Source organism: Megalopta genalis, chromosome 3 (assembly GCF_051020955.1).
Source record: "Megalopta genalis isolate 19385.01 chromosome 3, iyMegGena1_principal, whole genome shotgun sequence".
Taxonomy (NCBI): domain Eukaryota; kingdom Metazoa; phylum Arthropoda; class Insecta; order Hymenoptera; family Halictidae; genus Megalopta; species Megalopta genalis.
The window spans coordinates 29,249,278-29,267,563 of NC_135015.1; the positions used below are offsets into that span (position 1 = coordinate 29,249,278).

Here is an 18,286-nt window from a genome sequence, read left to right on the forward strand (position 1 = left end):
GTGGGAATCTCATAACTCCCGACCGGAAATATCGAGAGCGAGCATACTGTACAGGCAGAGAGAGAGAGAGAGAGAGAGAGAGAGAGAGAGAGAAGGAAAGAGAGAGAGAGAGAGAGAGAAGGGATGAGAGCGAGGGAGAGACGAGGGTGCCGAGGAGGGGGTGAGAGGTCGCAAGTTTGTTCAGGTCCGATTGCGCGGCGGAGCATCTGCTCCCGAATTCACGGATTTCGAGCGTGTACACACGGGGCAAAGTTCGCGCAAAGTTTGCGTTACAATTGCGTTTTGCCTCCGTGCAGCGGCGCGGCGCGGCGCGGCACGGTGCGGCGCGGCGCATCGCATCGCGTCCACGAGCATAAAGGAATTTCATTTATCGGTCCGGCTTTGTGCAACCGGGAATTCGAATCAACCGCGTTACGCAAACATTTCATCCCGGGGATTACATCGTCGATACGCGTTCCTTCCATCGTTTCGTTCGAGAAACGGGGACGGATATGACGAGTCCCGGAAAAATGGCGGACGCGTCGACGAGTTGCAACGCGAGTCGAGAATGAAAACGCGGGGATCCCTGCGAGCGTAACGTTGCCGTTGCCGTTGCCGCAGCCGTCGCGAACTGATTCCTGAATCTGCCGGCGTGTAAAAGGGAACGAAGAATGCGGGATATTTGGCGGAGGAGAGCTCGGGGATCGCGCGATTGAGGAGGCCGGAATGATTTGCGCTGGATGGTGTTTTGCAATATGTGCCACGGAAGTGACACCGAACTTCCACTTCTCTGAATTAATGTCAACGTGAATATTGAACAGGTCGTTCGAATTCTTTTGTAAGGAACGGGACTGTGTTCGTATTATTTCGGATTTTTCGAATTATTTTGGGGGCGGGGGGGCGAAATGAGGTGAAAGCGGGTTTGGGTAAAATAGAGATTTTTGTACTTGTGAATACGCTGTAGATATTTTAATCTTCTCGTGTGATGCAACAATTGTTGATTTTTAAACGAACTTTTTTATCTTCGTTGTCAGTGAGACCAAATCATTTTTTGTGCATATTGGACAGCAGAGTTGGGGAAAAGTAGATTTTCGAAATTGTAAATAGACTATAAATATTTTGTATCTTCTCATGTGATACGGAATTTGGCGAATAGTTTTCAAATAGTTTTTATAATATAATAACTTTTTTAATAACTTTTTAAATAGTTTTTACATATGGAAATAATATTTAAAATATATATTTTAATAGTAGCACATATGTGATGAGATTATTAATAATTATATTAATTATATTATATATTATAATTGTATTAATTATATCATATATCATAATTATATTAATTATATTATATATTATAACTGTATGAATTATATCATATATCATAATTATATTAATTATATTATATATTATAATTATATTAATAATTATTTCCAAAAGTTATAATACAGCTGAATGTTACATAACAATATTTGACTGTACGTAAATTTACAAAGAACAACGTTGAAAATGTGGATAGAATTTTCACATCCACTTTCATGTGCTCTATCTATTTTTTGTTGCATTCTTTGCGCTGATGTTTCAAGTAGAGGCCACAATTGTCGCGGTGTTTCATATTAGGTACTACATATATCTTAATAATTGTAAAAAAAAAGAATATTGCTAATAATTAGCAGAATTCTTAGCATAATTAGTATTAGCATAATTAGCATACCGTTCCTGGTTGGAAACGTAATTTCAAATGTTCTATAATTTAAAGAGCTAAGCAAAATTGAAAATTGTGAGCATGCTTGCAACATTATATGTATTTATTCATGACTTATATTGTCCAGCAGAATTGTTTTCGTAATTTTTATACAAAAATTACTTTCTTGTACTTGTACGCATATGAAGTTTCCACGTGGGAACATTCACAACAATCGTTAAATAATATCGTTCTTTTTATCTTTCTCTGTTTGTTCATTTTCTTTACATCTTACTATTTAAGTACAGTAACAGCCAAATATATTTATTTTAATTTGTCATAAAAATTCATGCAATAGACGGTTAATTTGCACGTTTCTCTGTAAAACATACGGTCTTCTGCTTCACATGGGACGTAGATCGTAGGTCATAGCGAAACGTTATTAATGAATGAATCAAGCGCACAATTAAGAGGATCATTTATCTCTTCGAGTTCTGATATTCTCCATCCCTCCGTTGTTCGATACCAGCCACGTGGGGGCTATTGTTCAGACACGATTCACTCGGATTATCTTCGTCCTGTTAATTAGTTACGCATGTTAGTTCATGGTCGAGGAAACTGCGCCGTATCAATTACAGTTACACTGTCCTATCTTCGGGAGATTATACCCCGTGAGTTTTGTCCGGTTATCGGACAATAATACCATGCGCGAGATGGGGAAATCATCCCTTCAGAATGACCGTAAATGCATAAAATTCAGAATTTACTAAACGCATCTCGCAGAAAGACGCGAGAAACCGCGACAGTAGTATGAGCCTTGTTATGGTCAGGCAAGCGTAAATCGCCTGCTACAGCCACCAGCTTATAAATTAGCTTCAAATTACGATGTGAAGTAACCTAAATTGCAACATATTGCATCAACAAGTGCTTCGTATAAATTTAACAATTTGTTCGCTACACAGGGTGTGTCGAAAGTCATGGTGCAACCGGTTAGATGGCGATACTATTACATGTAAAAATGAGTCGAAAAATAGAGTAACTTTTTTTTCTGCTAAAGTTTAGTTTTCGGGAAAAATTCGGTTAAAGAAGTTATACTATTGAATAGAACTCTCGACTGGCACGTCTGATCATGACATATCAATTCTACTTCTGGTCGTAGTATAATACAAGCCACGCGAACATGACGCTGGATCCACTTACTGACACATTAAGGACAATTTTTCGTTCATATAGTTTCCTATAAAAATATATGTAATATAATATAAAATAACATAATATAATTTAATATAATATAATATAATATAATATAATATAATATTATGTAATATAATATAATATAATATAATATAATATAATATAATATAATATAATATAATATAATATAATATAATATAATATAATATAATATAATATAATATAATATAATATAATATAATATAATATAATATAATATAATATAATATAATATAATATAATATAATATAATATAATATAATATAATATAATATAATATAATATAATATAATATAATATAATATAATGTATATTATATACATATAAATTATACATAAAATATATAAATTTATGATATATATCATCTACATATTTTCTGCTGAAATTTCCATAAAACTTAACTTTTTCTTTCATTTCATATTGATTCGCTCTCTAATCATATAACTAAATTTTTCCAGAACGTAGGAAGCGTAAATTTGATAAAACTACTAAATATTTCTAATTTGTATTTCATGCACTATTAAATGAATTTATACTAATTTAACTATCTGATAAACTATTCGTCTTAAATTAAACTATTAAAGTATACAGAGTGTGTGAAAAATCGTGGTACAACCGGCTATATAATCGTTTATCCCAAAACTGTACAAAAGATGTTTCATACAATTGTTTCATCAATAATGTTTGACTATAACCAACGATCTACATTCCATATTAAGCAAACGATTTTATACTTTGCAAAGAAACGTACAAATTAACCTTCTATTGCATGAATTTTTATGACAAGTCAAAGAAAATATATTTTGCTATTACTGCGCTCCATTAATAACATGTAAAGAGAATAAATTAAAAAATTGTTTAAATGATATCATTTAAGTACAGAAGTATATACAAGTAGAAAAAGATATTGTAAATTTGTATTTCGTACGAAAGTCAAGAAAACAATTTTACCGAACAATTGCTTGCATCGATAGGTGCTGGTCATAAATACAATGTTGCAAGTATGCTTATAATTTTCAATTTTGTTTATAATTTCTTTAGAAAATCGAATGATTTTTATGATATAAAAACACTGTTTCAGTTGACTGAAAAAGCTGAGTATTTGAAATTACGACAGAAATTATGAATATTATCAGTAATCCAGAGTCGAACACATAACTAATACCTTTTAATAATTTTTTTTAGAACTTACAGTGAAAAGTACAAGAAGTACTTGAATGATTTTATTCGATTAATATAATATCAAATGTTATATTAAAATGTTGTCGTTCATAACACTTCGTCATATTATCGTGATTATCGTTAAAATAAATGAACATGACGGTATTTCGAAAAACCTTGATTATTATACTATATTATATTATTATACTATATTATATACTATATATATTATATATTATATATATTATATACTATATATATTATATATTATATATATTATATACTATATTATATTATTATACTATATTATATACTATATATATTATATACTATATTATATTATTATACTATATCTTTCAACTCAGTTTTCTCGAAAACAGAGCCTTAAATAAAAAAATATTACTCCATTTCTTCTACTTCCGACCTGTTGTATCACGATTCTGCCGACACGCCGCATAATATGACCAACAATAACGAACTTCAGCCACTTGTACGGTCTAAAAATGCGCCTCTTAGGTCCACTTTAGACCCATAATTCCCTCTCTGCCAAGCAGCTCACCGAAAATTCCACCTTTCGCAACCGAATTATCAAGCAACACAAAAGAGGAATCATTCCGGCCCAGTATCCGGCGCAAGCCGCCCCAAAAATAACATCGCAAAAAGAGCGCAGCAGCCCCGGTTTGTTATCGGAAATCGAAAGCCAGCGCTATCGCGCGTCCTATTAGCGCGAGGCGAACAAAAGGGGTCCATTACGGTTTACGAAATGATTATTTTCAGGCCGATTAGATTACCGCCGATATAGAAATTCGGCGCCGATGCCGCGGCAGATCCTCGAATATCGCAACCGGCGCAGCTTTCTGCCCGTTGCCGTCTCGCATTCGGCGAATACGAATGAATCGTGAATTCATCCGAGTGGGTGCATAACGCTCGAGAACATCCCCCCGGCTCGGCTCGGCTCGGCTCCGCTCCGCTCCGCATCGCACCGCGTGACGTCGTCGACGTCGTAGCCGTAGGACGGTCGCGGAAGGAGGGATGCCACGACGACCCACATTCCGTCGAATTTAATTTCATGCCTTATCTCTGGTAACCACGGTACAATGCTCCAACTGGGGCGGCTGCGAATCCTTCTATCTTTCCCTTGTACGCTCCACATACACCGCAGCGGCCTGTACAATCCCCCTCCACCCTCCCCCCTCGCCAACCCTGCGAGCCCCAGAATGCCCTGAAACGTACAGTGACTCCCGTTAATATTCGGACACATTTTAAAACGCGATAAATTTATGAACGCGATAAACTTTGTTCGAAACTGGACCGAATTAGAGTACTGGAATTCTTTTTTTTCGATGATAGAAAGACTTGATTATTAGCGCGTCACTGTGATGCTTTCTTTATTGATTGGAGACTTTCTTGCGTTATTAATTGGAGTGACGAAAAGAAATTAAAAAAATCCTCGTTTTCTAACTTCTTCGTCCGAGCCTGTAAGGATAATTTAGAAACTGCGTTTCGTAACTGTAAATAATTAAAGATCGCGGAAATCGCAGTTTTTCTCCGGTTTCGACGGAAAACAGATGATCTTTGCGTCTTGCAGTGACTGTACTGCTTGACTGTGCGTCACCCGATTTCGATGGAATTTTCAGCATGCTTTACCGAGATGTGCAAAACGCGTTTTTGACATTTTCGTTTCAGGCTCAGGTAAAGAAGTTAACAAAGATGTAATAAAAGTTATCGATTTTTGAATTTATTAATTCATATTCCGAAGACTTTCTTATGTTTTGTTGTCGTTTTACGTAATAGCAGAATTAAAAGAGAAAATGTATCCGTAAACTAGTCCCTTTAGCACACAAACAAAGATTCAAGTTACTTGAATCAGTTTGGAAGAAGTTATTGCATTTTAAAATATGATCTAGTACTTTTTGCCAGGGGTTGTACTTTAAAACAGAATCCACGAGATCCCTTAATCTCAAATAATTTTATTCTGGCTACCCACCTGAACGTCGTAGGCCCACCATTTTCATTATAGGTTCATATATAAATAAAAATGTTAAAAGACATAATATAAATTATTTATACGTTATTTATATTATCTTATCTTATCTTATTATTATTATTATTATTATTATTATTATTTATTATAATAATATATATTAATATATACTATTATAATAATATATATATTTATATTATTATTATTATTATTATTATTATTATTTGGGGAGAGGAGATACGATTATTCGAGTCTTGCACCTCGTTTTTATAATTGTTAATAATTTATAATTGTTTTATAATCTTCATCCCATATCGTCTATTTTTGTTTACAAGCTGTAGAAAAATTAGGGAGAATTTATTGTTTTCTGAAACTTGAAAATGCGTGAAATTGGGACGGACGAGTAAGTTGACATTTGCGATTTTTTTCTGAGAAAACTATGATGCGATTCGTTCTGAAATTTTTAGGATGCCTTGGTCCGTGCTTAAAGAACGCGCATGAATTTTTTCGCTGAGAAATATCCGGTAGAAATGTTGATATAAATTACGAACGAATTACTAAAATAAGAACAGAATATTTTGCAAGCATCAATTTTTATTGAGAACGAACGATATACACTTTTAATTCTTACGTTGTTCGATGATCAGGGTTGCCAGGGAAGAAATAATCATTTTCTTTAGTGGAAATATACAATTGACAAGCAAGCATGATCGTCGTTGGTCATACCTGCTTCTATTCAGCGGCACAATTTTCGTCCGCGCGTTTTCGCTAACGAAATCGTTCGTTCCTTCGTTCGCGCACCGGCGAAACGGTGAATTATGGATACGATGTTTGCCCGGAAATTCGACGAAACCTCGCGGATCTAGGATATTTCACTTCCCCGCTCACTCGCGACGCAAAGGAAATATTTATTACTGTTTATGGAGTTCCGTGCGTAGACCGAATGCGGATCTTTTTGCTCCGAGCCCGTGTAAATACGCAGAGAACGGATAAAGCAGTTCGATCAAAATTGTTAACCAGAGGTTTCTGCGAGTTTCCGTGGATCGACTCCGAAAGCGTTCGAAATAAATTTTTCCCAAAATATACATTATGTCGAACTGTGCAGATTATTCTGCATCAGTGTTGGGCAAAATTTTATTCGGATCACGGATAAGAGACAAGGATTAACGAATTCAATTTAATTCGACTTTATCCAATAAACCTCCAGTAATTTATCTAGATTATTTAATAAGATTTTATCTGAATAAATGTTCAATTGAAAAAGGAGTTATTTGTTATTCAAATAAGAATTTATTTGTGCAGGAATTATTTCGGAAAATAATCGATTTGATTAATAATTATGGAATATAGTGATTTTCCATAGTTTATTGATTAATTTCTTCTATGTTAATTGTCAGCAAATAACTTTTATTTTTAAAAAGTAATAAAAAAGTTACCGATTTTTATATTTATTAATTTATATTTCGAAGATTTTCGAGATTTATTGATTAATTTCTTCCATGTTAATCGTTACAAATAACTTTTTTTTAAAAAAGTAATAAACTTATTAACGATACTGTCAGAGTTTGATTCACTAGACCGGAAATCTTTACGAATTTATGGCAACTGCAGATTTAAAACAAAAATGCAAGAAAACGTATAAATTAACAAGGTCTGACAGCATTTTTATTTTATTTATTATTAATAAATCATAATTAATAAAATAAATAAATAAATCATATAATATATATAATAACATATATATAATATATATAATAATATATACATAATATATATAATAATATATATATATAATATATAATATATATAATAATATATATATAATATATAATATATATAATTAATAAATCATAAATTAATAATATCAATTTTTGAAACGAAAATGAGAAATTCCGTAATGATCCGCGATCTATTGATCGCGATCTAAGTATTTCAAGAATGTATTAAACTGCTCTGAACGAAATCTGGAATATCGTCGGAGCCTCGCCGACGGGTTCCGTTTTCTATGCAGAAATGCTCCGAAAAATTTAATGAAAGCACAGGGATGGCTCGCGTGCTTTTTTATTTAAATTTCGTCTGATTACGGTGTCGCGCGGTTCTTTAGCCACCGTTGAAAGGCAAATGATGAAAAATGAGTTCACGCAACCTCATTTTCCGCGATGCACCTTCGTAAATAGAGGGTGATATTTATTTACGCGCGCACGCCGCGTAATTAACCCTTGATAACCCTTGGCGCGCGGCACACGCGTCGTTAACCGGGATCCTTCCATATTGACGCAGGCGACGCGACGTCGGCCTGCCTTACCGTGAAAACGAAATCTCCATGAGGTAATCGCAGCTACGAATTCATCGGATTTCTTTTTACAGCGGCCCGCAGTTCGGAACAACTTCCATCAGACTTGGAAATGGCCTGCTGAATTTCGGATAAATTCTTTGCAGTGACAACAGTGGCAGATTAAGATCTCATAACGCTCTAGGGAATTCCAGGACGAAATTGGACCTTATGGTACACGTGACTCTTCCTCGGCTACCATGAACCACCTGTGGCAGGAATTCCTGCGCTCTCCACGAGAGCGTTCGTTAGCTAACATTTTTGCCGCCGCTTATGTCGTCGATTAGGACGGATTCCTGGATCGATCATGAAATATCTATCAGCCTAATCGCGACTCTAAGCAGCTTCCTGTCCACAAAGCTATTAGTAAGAAGGAGAGCTGGACCATTTACCGTTACCGCTCCCCCTCCTACCAATTTTCTGCGAAGCTAAATGAATTTCTGCGAGGGATGCTGGGTGAAGCATCGCACAGTGGAGTACTTGCCGGATTTAGCCGGCCAAAATTCGATTTTGTCAAACTCGTCGTAGAGCAGATGTCCCGATTTCCGCGCTTTTAAGCCAATTTTTGCTTCGCTGAAGCTTCCATTAAATTCTCTAATTTTCATTTAATGCGCTAAAATTATATTTCGTTTTTTCAGACATTTCTTTCTGTAGAAATATTCTTTTGCGTGACAAAAGCTAGTAATTTAATAATGTTTGTAATGAAATGAAAAAAGATGTTTTGAATAAAATTCTGCGTTATAGAAATTCACACCGATAGTGCGAGAGCTTCAATGAAGTTCATACAGGGTCTCCCAAAATTATTGTACAAGCGAGAAATGAGGGATTCCTAAGGTTATTTGAAGCAACTTTTTCCCTAGCGAAAATGCAATCCGCGGCTTTGTTCACGAGTTATTAACGAAAAACACTGACCAATGAGAGGTGAGAGGGTTCGGTTGACGCGAGGTGGCCGAGCCAATGAGCGGAACAGTGCTTCGACCACTCGTTGGCTCGGCCGCTTCGCGCCAGCTGATCTCGCCTCTCATTGGTCGCTGTTCTTTCGTTAATAACTCGTAAACGATGCCTCGGAGAAAATTTTTGTAAAGGAAAATGTTACTTGAAATGACCTCAGGAACCTTCCACTTCCGAATTGGGAGACATTTTTAGGAAATCTTGTAGACTGGGCGACATCTAGTTGACATCAAGAGTCTTCTCTTGCTTGAAGGTACAGTAAATTCTCTCCAATTGACGTTCAGATTGTACACAAAAATGGACAATTTAGAAAGAAGAGATACGGTTATTCGAACCATGCGGCTCATTTTTATAGTCGTCGATTGTCAACAATTATAAAAAAAGAGATGCAGGGCTGAAATAATCGCATCTCTTTTTTCCAAATTGTCCTTTTTTGTATACAATCTGAGGCGTCAATTAGGGAGAACTTACTGTATTCGTACAGTGACCAATTCAAAGTAAAACTATGTACAGTAATGTCTCTCTAATTGACGCTCGGTTTGTCCACAAAAGTGGACAATTTGGGAAGAGGAGATACGATTATTCGAGCCTCGCGGCTCGTTTTTATAGTTATTAATAGTTAATTATTTCTCGATCTTTTAATCCCCCGTAGACTGTGGATCTTTATGCGAGCACAGTAAATTCTCCCTAAGATTTATTATTATTAGGTTCATTATTACTTTTTTATTCTCCCTACGGTTTATTATTACCTTTCTATTCTCCCTCAGATTATTTACCGATTGTCAACATCTATAAAAACGAGCTGCAAGGCTCGAATAATCGAATCTCCTCTTCCCAAATTGTTCATTTTTGTGCACATTCTAAGCGTCAGTTAGGGAGACATTACTGTACACCCATGCCAATAATTAATTTTATGAGGAAACAATGCATAATAACTATATCAAAAGATCACAGGAATAGAGACGAAACCGGACCACCTCTCCTCCTTAGACCGTGATTTGAACCGAAACGAGACGACTACCGTTGCGCTAATAAGATGAAACTCTACCCGCAAACTAAACGACGCCACCTGATCACGTCTTCTCTTCATCGCTTAACCCCTCGCACTATAATGAGTCAGTCTCGCGACGAAGATTTAATACGTAATCTATTAAATAAAAATATTATTAATTTTGTCCAGACCAAAACTTTGATTCTTCTGCTATAAAAATCTAAGAACAAAGGTTATTGAACTACAAAGTAAATAAATGAAGACGCGGAAAAAGCAAAAATTGTCCCGTTCCATCAGGAGAATTACAAGGACGATGAATAGCTAATCAAGGCAGAAATCATGAAGAAAACCTATGAAATCATAGCGCAAGGGATTACCTTATCCAATAACGACCTAGAATCTGGACGTGAAAGGGATTAAGTGGAACGAACGTCCGTTTAGCTTCTCGGCGGAGTTTCGTCTTTTCGGCTGCCCCCAGCAGTCGTCTCCAAACGGGCTCACCTTCGCCATTTACCTATACCACGATCTATCCGGCGTCCGTCTATTAACCCTTTCGCTACTACGGATGACTATAGTCACCCGCCACAAAACGACACCCACATACGATGGGCGACTATAGTCACTTGCCACAAGATCCCACCTATACACGACGGGTGACTATAGTCACCGGTCACAACAATGGAGCCAAAAGTTCAAACAAGGGTTACCGCCTCGCTTTCCTCTGTTCGCAGACACTATCATCTACCAAAAACTACGATCAATTGTAATAAATCTGGTCATATTAATCCAACGTTTTTGAAGCAAAAGACTTGGCCCCGAATGCTGAAGACTGCGCGCGCTTAATGTTCCTGCTTTCGGCAGGGTGCTCCGTTCTACACGAGGGACTCCGCGGCGAGGCCTGCCGTAGCGAAAGGGTTAATAATCATCTCGTCGGCGCTCCGATTGTCAACGATTAGTATATCCTACAGCTTCCTGAACCGATCAAGAGTTATTCACCAGCCTGAGCTAGACTTTAGCTAGGGCGTAACGATCGTCGGCAGCGGTTCCAGGACGAAACTTGCTGCAATTTTCGCCCCTTCTCTCTTTCCACCATCTTTCACGCACCAATTTGCCGCTGCCCTTCCACCCCCATCCCTAACTTCAGCCGCCACTCGCTATACCCCAAAGTAGTAAGTTCTAGTTTCAGTACAATTCAAGTATGTCTCGAGCGTTTCACTGTATCACCCCCGTCCACCAAGTCGAAACTAACCATTACGGCGGGGGGGTGGTAAGTCTTGACTAGTGTCCTCGAGCAACCAATTAACCCAGCTCTCCGTCCTGCGCCGTCTATCCTCATTTACAATGGACCAAAGTAGGCGGTTCGAGATTCACACTGTTTGAGTGGCCGCTGAACGGCTGTAGACTCGCTCGCACGCCAAACCGAAACTATAACTGCTGCGGCGGCTCTTCTATGGTGACGCTGAGCCGCCATTGATTCCCTCTTCGAACAACAATTGATCGAAATGATCCGAGCCGGGCGAATGATGGACTTTTGGGATTAAGTGGCTATCGAATACAGTAAATTCACCTCTAATCGACGCTCAGATCGTGCTCGAAAATGGACAATTTGTGGGAAGAGGAGATACGATCTATAGGTTATGTCAAGGTTATTTATAGTCGATTTATTGTTATAGATTTATAGTCGTTGGCAAATCCGTAATTATAAAAAGGAGTTGCAAGACTCCAATAATCGTATCTCCTATTCCCAAATTGTCCATTTTTGTGGACAAACTGAGCGTCAATTAGAGAGACATTATTGTACATAGTTTTACAGTAATGTCTCCCTAACTGACGCTCAGATTGTGCACAAAAATGGACAATTTGGGAAGAAGAGATTCGATTATTTGAGTCGTGCAGCTCGTTTTTATAGATGTTGACAATCGGTAAATAATCTGAGGGAGAATAAAAAGGTAATAATAAACCGTAGGGAGAATAAAAAAATAATAATGAACCTAATAATAATAAATCTTAGGGAGAATTTACTCTGTGCTCGCATAAAGATCCACAGTCTACGGGGGATTAAAAGATCGAGAAATAATTAACTATTAATAACTATAAAGCCGCGAGACTCGAATAATCGTATCTCCTCTTCCCAAATTGTCCACTTTTGTGGACAAACCGAGCGTCAATTAGAGAGACATTACTGTACATAATTTTACTTTGAATTGGTCACTGTACGAATACAGTAAGTTCTCCCTAATTGACGCCTCAGATTGTATACAAAAAAGGACAATTTGGAAAATGAGATGCGATTAATTCAGCCTTGCATCTCTTTTTTTATAATTATTGACAATCGACGACTATAAAAATGAGCCGCAAGTTTCGAATAACCGTATCTCCTCTTTCTAAATTGTCCATTTTTGTGTACAATCTGAGCGTCAATTGGAGAGAATTTACTGTACCTTCAAGTAAGAGAAGACTCTTGATGTCGACTAGATGTCGCCCAGTCTACAAGATTTCCTAAAAATATCTCGCAATCCGAAAGTGGGAGGTTCCTGAGGTCATTTCAAGTAACTTTTTCCTTTACAAAAATTTTCTCCGAGGCATCGTTTACGAGTTATTAACGGAAAACAGCGACCAATGAGAGGCTAATTGACGCTCAACTTGGACAATTTGGGAAGAGGAGATACGATTATTCGAGCTTATAATTGTTGACAATCGGTAACTGTAAAAGCAAACCGCGAATTGTATTGGCTCCTCTTCTTCCGAAATTGTCCATTTTTGTTTCCAAGCTGAGCGTCAGTTAGGGAGAATTAACTGTGCAATCTGAGCGTTAATTAGGGAGAACTTACTGTAGTTCCCTGCAGTCTTCTTCGATCAGTCCACTGAGACTGCGAAAGTGTCAGTAGATTATCTTCTAGCCGACAAAGATGATCTCCCATGTAAACCAATTAGTGTATCCTCTGCTGCCCATGCTAGCCAGAAGAGTCTCCCCCATGCAAACCACTCAGTAGATTATGCATTATTCAAATTAACCAGTAGATTCTGTACTCGACAGATTAACCAGTAGATTCTGTATTATCCAAATTAGGCGGTAGATTTTGTATTACACTGCGCGACAAATAGATAGTAGACTGTATAAATATACGTTTTCTTAACTTTTGAAACAATATGTTGCACTGTTTTTGACGTTTATACTGTTCAATAAGAATAATACATTATTTCAGTATACCAGCTATATTGTATTATACGAAGAAACAATATTGTTCTACAAATTTAAGAAATGACGATAAATCGGTGCGTCGAAAACATAGCATAATCCTTTTAAAATTATTCACATGTATATAGAAATATTATTTTAATATTTTCTAGTCCCACCTTGTGTTTCTATTATCACTAGTAAACGTGTCGGTGAAGATATAAATCATTTTTAACAAATTTTCAGCTTAATATTCTGCAATTTTGCTCAATGAAACCGCTTAATTCCTGAACCGTCTGAAATTTACTTCCATTGGCATATTCTATATAATAATAATAATAATTATTATTATATATATTATTTATATATTATATTATTATTATTATATAGTATAATAATAATTATTATTATTATATATTATCATCATCATATTATATATATTATTATATTATCATCATATTATATATATTATTATATTATTATCATATTATATATATGTTATTATTATATTATTATTATTATTATATATTGTCTTTTATCAGAACCCATAACTGTTAATTAACACTAGATTTACGGAGCACAAAAAACAGCTGTTTTATATTAGTTTATAAAACTAACAACAACGTAGTCGGAGAAACTATTTGAAATTCTGCGTCAATTCAGCTTCGAGCGCAAAGGGTTAAAGTTTCCAAATGAACATTCTATATAGATATGTTATTTTACCTACATGACTGCGTACAAAGTTGAAATCAAAATCCCCTAAAAACGAAAGCCCATTACGAAAAAGCCTATCAAGGTATTCTGACATTAGGCATGCGCCGTAACTTCAACCCGTTCCCGTTTCAGAAGCGATCTCCACGATCGTAAACTCCCCTCGCGAGTCCTACAACTTTGGCAGTAAATACCTTTTGAAGGAAGCATTTGCGAGCGTACAAGCTTTGTTTGTTTTACGGTCTTGAATTCATATCCGAAGTTCCTCGGTTTAATCCCGAGACACTCTGTACAATACGAAAACAGTTATCCGTCGATTTCATTTCCGCGAATCATCAAAATTATACACCGTGCTGTCTTCCTGTCGCGAAGCGCACCCAAACCAGCCAGTGGACTCTCTTCTATCCGATCGAGCCATGCAACTTCCCACACTGTTCCATATTATTAAAGTGTTCGATTTTGTTATTTGCTCTGAATTTCGTAAGGATACGAATTCAACAAAATAATATATTAATATATATTATTATTATTATATATATATATTATATATTTATATATTATTATTATTATTATTATTATTATTATTATTATTATTATTATTATTATTATATATATATTATTATTATTATATATATATATTTGAACTCGTACAAGAAAAGTAGATGTAAATCGTGTTTTGTTTCCATCTAGTTTCTGAGAAAAATAATATAAAAATGGGATACAAACGCGAAAAAATGTTACGAAATGAGTAAGAAGAATACCTTTAAAATTTATCAATAAAAATAGCGCACGTTACAATGAACCTCTCTCAGTCGCAACTGAACACAAACTAAACAGAAACGTCCGTTTCATAGTTTCCAACCTAATAGAAGACCATCCCTAGCACTTTCAACCCCCGCGAATATTGAAAATACGAGCGTCAATAAACGGCGAACATATTTTCAGCATATTTCGATGAAATAAACAGCTCTTGAAAAAAGACATGCAGTTTTATATACAGGATGTCCCAAAATAATGGTATTTCCGAGAAATGAGAGGTTCCTGAAGTAATTTCGAGTAACTTTTTCCTTAGCAAAAATGCAATCCGCGGCTTCGTTAACGAGTTATTAACGAAAACCCGTGACCAATAAGAGGCTAGCTCGGTAGGCGCAATGCGGTCGAGCCAGCCGTTCGCCCCGCGCCAGCTGATCTCGCCTCTCATTGGCTACTGTTTTTCGCTAATAACTCGTGAACGAAACCGCGGATTGCATTTTCGCTAAGGAAAAAGTTACTTCAAATGATCTCAGGAACCCTTCGTTTCCCGGAAATACCATAATTATATGGTATTATACCATAATTTCGGGACATGCTGTATATTCACTTAAAAATCCGACGTTTCACACGCACCAACCTAATACAATCTCCCAAAAGATCTGCCTCGGCTTCTCCGTCGAAACCGAGCAATAACTCGACAATCGCACCGCTTCGTTGACCTTGAGCCACCGAATCGCTCGGCGACAGGCTACGGCCCAGCACAATGGTGTCCCAAGCGCAGCAAATGACACGGAATATGGAGTTGCGCGGAACTGAAGCGTGTCCGAAACTGTTCATTGTATCCCGGTTGTCTGCAAGCGGGCTCGGTCGCGAGGCAAAAGAGAAGATACGTGCACGCGATACGCGGGTGGGCGTATTTAAACTAGCCTGGACAGAGGCGAGGCATAGAGAGAGAGAGAGTGAGAGAGAGAGAGAGAGAGAGAGAGAGAAAGAGAGAGAGAGAGAGAGTAAGAGTGAGAGAGAAAGGAGGGAGGAGAGAAACCCTCGCAGCAGTTCATGATGTAGTCCGCGGCTGGCGTGATAGCAATGTTTCCCAGCGTGTTGTGCCGGGCTGGTACATCTGTTAGGAAAGTGTGGTCGCGTTAACGGGCCTCCTGCGCGTCGCGTAGTAGGCGGATACGTGGCTGGAGGTCGATTGTGGCTATTTCTGCTTGTGCACGCGCGCGATGGTAGGACGATCGCTTTATCAGTGGCGGTTCTCGCCCTCTCTCTCTCTCTCTCTCTCTCTCTCTTCCTCTCTCGTTCTCTCTCTCTCTGTCTTCCTCTCTCGTTCTCTCTCTCTCTCTCTCTCTCTTTCTTTCTCTCTCTCTCCGCGCCTCTGTTCCCCTCGCCGCGACTCCTCCGCGGCGTTGAATGCCGGTTAAAAGCGCGAAAACGGGACATTTATTTCGGGAAATCGAGCCGGCCGCGCGCACCGCGAGCGAAAGAGCGAACGCGCGAAAGAGCGAGCGGCGACGACGATTATTAACTCCGGGCGTAATGGGACGCTCGCCCCGGCAGGAAATTGAAAAACACGACCGAGAGGACAAGAGGGCCTCCGGCTCTCTCTCGGTAGCAAGCGCGCGGGTACGAGCGCACAACCGCGCGCAGCTTGGTCGGCATCCAATTCTTTCGGCGGCGGTGGTAGCAGCAGCAACGGCGGACCCCCGGCCGCCCGGGGAGACGGGAATTCACGCTGTTTACGCAAAAAGCTTCCGTCGTATTCCACTTCTGGGTGGCTCGAGGGGGATAAACAATGCCCGCGCGTTGTTCCAGTTTACGGGAATACTTGCACGCCGGATGCTTGACCCCGGGGACGCCGCGTCAGTTACAGATCCTGCGAAACGAGATCGCGCTCCCCCCGAGCATACACTTTTCTAAATGAATTCTTTAGACGGACCGCATTCACCCCGGACAGAGATGAGGAATTGGAATGAGCTCGGCTACCGGTCCCGGCGATCACCTTTATTTCATTGCTCTTCCGTTCTCCATTTAAACGTCCGCCGTTTCCTGCGAGCTTCTCGTCCAAACGCCGGATCTTGCACCTACCGCGGCCAGATAAAAGCGAGGCGGACTTCGCCACGATTCTTTCGAGATAATTGAGCCGTTTATTTTGAAAGTGGCACGAGAGTAACTTTTTTTTGTTTTTTGTTTTTTTTAATGGATAGATACCGTTCAGTTGTAATTAGTGTTAGCATTAACTCGATTTTTTTGAAAAAGTGACTTATGCCACTTTCAATATAAACGGCTCGATTCTTTTCGAAACTGCTGCGGCTGCTTGAACGGTGGTCGGGGAACGCGGGTGAATATTTTCGGCGGTTGTAATTTGATAGATTGTGCGAGAGACGCGCGCCGGCAAAATTTTTGTCAAGATTCAAGAAATTTGTCACAATTTGTTCAGATTTTTCGGTTGCAATTTGTGGTTATCAAAAATGAAAATCCCAAAAAAATCAGAAAATTAAAGATTTCTCGAAAACAGAGAATTATACTTTTTTCATATTAATTCTTTGATAAGGTACTATCACAAGCAGCGCACTCAATTTTTCTCAGATTTTTCGTAGAACTGCATCATTATAAAATAAAATGAAAACCGAATTCATCGACGTTTTTGCTGCGAGAAAGACTATTTGTTGGGTTTACCGCAAGCGTAGATTAAGTAATTTTAAGCTTTATTGCACTGAAACAAGTAATTTTTTAACCTGTGAAACGTGATTCAAGAGAAAGAAGAAATTCTGAATCCTAACAACAATTCCGTTTCCATTGTCTGAATCTTCGCTGTCATTTGATTCTGGCTCACTAACATTCGACAGGTTATCGACGTATATCTCATCGATGCTTTCACTCATTTTTGAAGAATTGTATATACAGGATGTCCCAAAAATGTCTCGCAATCCGAAAAGTGGTGATTCCTGAGGTCATTCGAAGCAACTTTTTCCTTTATAAAAATCTTCCCCGAGGCATCGTTTACGAGTTATTAACGAAAGAACAGCGACCGATGAGATGCGAGCTCTGCTGGCGCGAGCCGGTTCAGCCAGCGAGCGCGCAATGCCCAGTTCCGCCCATAGGCTCGGCCGCCTAGCGCTAAGCGAGCTGGCTTCTCATTGGTCACTGTTTTTCGTGAATAATTCGCAAACGAAGCCGCGGATTGCATTTTCGCTAAGGAAAAAGTTACTCCAAATGAGCTCAGGAATCTCCATTTCCGGATTGCGAGACGTTTTGGGACACCGTGTATATGTAAATATAGACAGATATATAGTAAATAGATAAATATATAACATAATAGTAGATAC

The 18,286-nt window shown here is 38.1% G+C and overlaps 1 protein-coding gene across 2 annotated transcripts in view; it reads left to right on the forward strand.

Moving 5' to 3' along the window:
- Positions 1-18,286, forward strand: part of LOC117222050 (TWiK family of potassium channels protein 18) — a 66,331-nt gene that overhangs the window by 37,477 nt on the left and 10,568 nt on the right. The gene's annotated exons all lie outside the window — the stretch shown is intronic.